The sequence below is a fragment of the Oryzias melastigma genome, unplaced genomic scaffold (genome assembly GCF_002922805.2).
Source record: "Oryzias melastigma strain HK-1 unplaced genomic scaffold, ASM292280v2 sc00360, whole genome shotgun sequence".
Taxonomy (NCBI): Eukaryota; Metazoa; Chordata; class Actinopteri; order Beloniformes; family Adrianichthyidae; genus Oryzias; species Oryzias melastigma.
The window spans coordinates 72,507-77,407 of NW_023416958.1; the positions used below are offsets into that span (position 1 = coordinate 72,507).

Genomic DNA, 4,901 nt, shown 5'->3' on the forward strand with positions numbered 1-4,901 from the left:
CAATACGTATCGAACTATCACCCTCGTATCGAGGTACGTATCGAACCGTGAGCAAACTGTGTTGTTGCATCCTTATTATTCATATTTATGTTAAAAAGTTACAGTTTAAAGTTTTTTTAATTGGTATTCTTCTAGCTTTTTGGACTATTTTGGCATTTATTTAGATTTTTAAGGATATTTTGCAGTTTAGCTAATATTTCAGCTACATGCTAGCTGTTTTGGCAAATTTAGGCTTTTCGTTTTGAAGGTGCCCTAACATCAAAATTCTACTTTCTGAGGTTTTAAATGCATTTTACTGTTCAATCCTCACTATAAAGAACACCAAAACGGTATTTTGATGCTGTAAGCTCCGCCCCATGGCTAACACAATACTGAATTTATCCCCTTATCGGTGAAGAAAAAGGTTCACTTTAGATGCAGAATATCGTACATCTTCCAGTTGTTTCTTGTCTTCAATAAATTCCAGCTCAAATAGGTGTTTGTTCGTTTTTTCCGCGGCACTACCTTAAGACATAACCCGCCCCATAAACCACAACACTTGAGATATCTTAAAACTGTTTTACAGACAAAGCACCAACAACCCTGTCTTTGTCAAACCCCAAATAAAATCCATAATAAATCTGAACATCAGTCTGAGGACACTGGATGCAGCACTAAACAGCCTCTCAGTGTCTATGCTTGAACTCAGAGCAGACAAATACCTGAGAATGGAAACAACATTGGAGGTTCAGTTCATTGTTATCAAACACTAAAAAAGAAATGCAGAAAAAAATAGTTTTGTTTTACTTTTTCATTTTTTTTCCTCTTCTTCTTCTTGTTTGTTTTTTCTAAAGAGAAATCAATGCTAACATATGGATACAATATCAAAGTCACAGGATGAATTAGAATTTAAAATGTGAAACCCTGGGAAAGAAATAGATAACAACCTATAGGTATTTTTAGGTAATGACTGTAAATATTACAGTGAACAGGAATTAAATGATGATGTCATTACTGTTGACAGATTATCAATCATCCATTTTAACATTAGAAGTTTGAATCTTTACAAAATAACAATTTTCTAAATATAAAAACAAAAAGTCGTTTGGTGTCATTGCAACAACAGAAACGCGGTTAAAAGATGAAGACAATGATGAAGTACAAATAGAGGGATATGAAATGTACTATTTAAATAGAGTCAACAAAAGAGGTGGTGGTGTTGAACTTTATGTACAAAATAGTTTAAAAAGTAAGCTTGATAGTTATATGACAACAGGTATTAAGGAGGCCTTCGAAATAGTCTCAGTTGAAATTTACTAAAAAAGTAAAAACATCTTCATTAGTTGTGTCTAAAGAACACCAAACTCCTGCATCAAGTTATTTACTGACACAATAGCCTACGTGCATGATAGAACTTCCGGTTAACTTCCGGGTGTTGAGTGTGAGGCCGACAACTACCTGTTGGTCGTGTTATTGTTGTGGGAAGTTTTGTTGAGTTGCTAGTTTTGAGTAAACATGAGCGGACTTCGGGTAAAAGAGAGGCGTTTGGGGTTTCAACGCGTGACAAAGACATCACAACATTGTTGTGTACCCCTGTGTGCGAATTCGTCAAAGTAAAACAGTACTATAAGCTTTCATAGCTTCCCCGTAGATGTGTCGGTGAGAGCCGAATGGATGGTAAGAGTGCGGCGGGAGGACTTCACCCCAAGCAAGACGAGTCGTGTTTGCAGCAGGCATTTCCAAAAGGGCGATTTTGTTAACAACCCCGGGAAATTGAAAAAGTTGAAGAAAGGGGCCATTCCTACTCTTTTTTCCTGGAATGATTTTCAAATACCGCCACCGAGGGCGAGCGTGTGGGAGCGGAGACCCAGACCAGATAGCCCCCCTCCTCCTGTCCATGACATCGACTCAGAAGAAGAGATGGAACTGGATACCTTGGCAGCAGATCATGATTATTGTATTACTCCTACAACAGCAATGGTCGCAGATCAGTTAGCTGAGGAAAACGATACACTTCGCCAGAAAGTGAAGGAGCTCGAACTACACATTGAAGCTCTCCAGCTGCTGAGTTGTTTTGGACTGAAGCGGTTTGAAGGATCGGACGAGGACATCCGACTTTATACCAGGTATGTCATAATTAAGGCTTTTTTGAATTGCAGGAAGCTGATGTCTTGTACCATATTAACAGTGATGGACAGAAAATCATGTACAAAGACATGCACTTAAGTGAAAGTAAAGACGGGCTACCACACATGTAAAATGTTGCTCCACTAAAAGTCCACCTTACAAGAGGAAGAGTATTTTCCTTCAAGTGTACATCAGATATCAAAAGTAAAGTAATTAATGATTGACATAGTCATATGCATAGACACAACTTTTCATTGTCTTCATGTTAAACAAATGTAGTTAGTAGAGGAAAAATTAAGATAATTTATTATTTGTAACTAAATTAGCCTAGCATGACTAACAACGTTATTTTTGTGTATTTTATTTAAAAGATTCCATTCTTATGACCACCTGATGGCATTCTGGAGGCTCATCGAACCAGCAACATCAAGGATGATCCGTGTGACAAGTGTGGCTAGAGAAGCATCGGCCTCAGTGGCAGAGAAGACAACAGCAAACAGATCAACTAAGTTGCTGCCCATAGATGAGTTATTTCTTTTCCTAAATTATCTATCAACTGGATGCACACAGAGAGAGCTTGGGCACCGATTTAATATCCATCGGACAACAGCCAGCAGGATCATTACAACCTGGGCCAACTTTCTTTACTGTGTACTGGGAGCTATTTGCATCTGGATGACACCTGAAGCAATCACAGCAAACCTACCTCCTGAGTTCAAGGACTATGCAGACACTCAGGTCATTGTTGACTGCACAGAACTGCGGTGCCAAACTCCATCCTCACTTGTGTTACAGAGTGAGGTGTACTCGCACTACAAATCACACTCTACCTTCAAGGCCATGATTGGCATGGCACCACATGGTCCTCTGACATTTGTTTCTGCACTCTACGGGGGCTCTATTAGTGACCGGGAGCTCTTCAGATTGTCGGGCATTATACCTCTCCTGTCCCCTGACATGGCTGTGATGGTGGACAAGGGCTTTAGGGTGGAAAACCTTGTGCCAGGAAAACTGCACAGGCCTGCCTTCTGCTCCAACAACAATCAAATGGCAGCACAGGACGTCCTGGAGACCCAGTCAATTGCACGGCTGCGAGTTCATGTTGAAAGGCTAATCAGGCGGGTTAAGGAGAACAAACTTTTTTACTCTGTAATCCCTTTTTCTATTTCAGGGAGCATTAGCCAGCTTTTCACTGTAGCTTGCATCTTGTCCAACTACCAAAATGGACCTCTGGTCAAAGATTGGAGAGAACATCAGAGCCAGGTAGAAATCTTACCGTTTGCTTCATGGCTGGCTGCTCCTCTTCCTCATTTACCTTTTTTTTTTGTTTACTGATTCACACCACAATTTAGTTTTGCATTACATTTACTGACATTTTACATTATTAAATAATTTATTTGAAATCTATATTACCTTGGTCTCCTTTTGTGTTTTTTAATTTCCCCTCAAGCCGGCCTGACTTACTGAATATTAGTTTGAAGGGACAGTTCACCCAACAATGAAAATGAGTTCATAATTTTCACACTCATGTAGTTACAAATCTGTAAAAATGTCTTTGTTCAGATAAACACAAAGGTAGATATCTTTAAAATTGTTTATGACCAAACCGTTTGTGGACCCCATTCACTTCCATGGTATGAATAAAATGAAACTATGGAAGAGATTGGAGTCCACAAATGTTTTGGTTACAAATATTTCTCAAAATATCTTCATGTGCGTTTCATCAGAACAAAGATATTTAAGTGGTAAATCCTTAAAGTATTACAACTCTGTTTAGCAGATATTTTCTAATCAGTTACGTGACAAATTTAAATAATTTGAAACAACTCACATTATAATGAGATATCGACAAGAACAAGACAGTTCTACTGAGAATTCATTTTATTACAGCAAATATTTACAGAGGAATGTGTAGAAAAAGAAGAAGTCTGCTCTCTCTTATTTTTTGCATCACATCACATGGTTTGGCAGACATCACAGCCATCTTCTCGACGGGACCTGGTTTAACACCCTGTGAATATAGACAATAAGCAGTGATGAGCGTATGTGATGTGTGTGTAGATGTAGTATTGAAATTATTGTAACATTATTACAAGTCTTACCGAGGTTCTTGGCTTGTGCCACTGTTGTTCACTCTCCGTACAGCTCAACACTGGTGGAACAACTGGAATGTCAAGCTGAGAATAATGTAGAAAAGTAGAGCCACACAATGGTTACAGAGCACTGATCCAGCTACACATGTACAGCTGTGATGGGCCAGCTCAACGGGGATGGAATCCTTCAGACCCACCTGTAACAAGATGTTAAAAAAATATTTTTTTAAAAGTGGCATAACTGATTTGTCATATATTAATATGGGCTACTCAAGTAAGCTCCTATTTATTTTTGTACACTGTTAAAAAAGCTAGTAACATTTTAACTTTTTTCTTGTAAACACTGTTAGTAAATAGATTAATAATCTTTTCATTTTAATGTGGTCAGTGGAGCAGTCTATTTGATTTGCAGGTACACTCAGAATCCCCACTTAAAAAGTACCAAGATTGCAGTATACCTACTTAAACTTAGCAGGTTTATAATAAAAATACACACAACCAGTTGATAATCAGATAAACGTAATGTATTTTATAACACTAATAAAGTATGTCGTAATATTGACACGATTTAATAAGAGATAAAATACTTAGCTGCTAGCTAGCTAGCTAGCAGATGAGGTATTGCTACTCACCTTCAAAGTTGTGGATGTAACTTGAAATGTACAATCGAAATCCTTTTTCACGCTTGCAACCGGGGGCAGG

The 4,901-nt window shown here is 38.2% G+C and overlaps 1 long non-coding RNA gene across 1 annotated transcript; it reads right to left on the reverse strand.

The window, feature by feature from the left end:
• Nucleotides 1–4,036: 4,036 nt before the first annotated feature.
• Nucleotides 4,037–4,895, reverse strand: LOC112141302. The gene is made up of 3 exons (XR_002918354.2): nucleotides 4,832–4,895; nucleotides 4,209–4,396; nucleotides 4,037–4,117 (listed from the first exon to the last, which is right to left on the reverse strand). It is a non-coding gene; the product is annotated as an uncharacterized LOC112141302 (long non-coding RNA).
• Nucleotides 4,896–4,901: the final 6 nt, after the last annotated feature.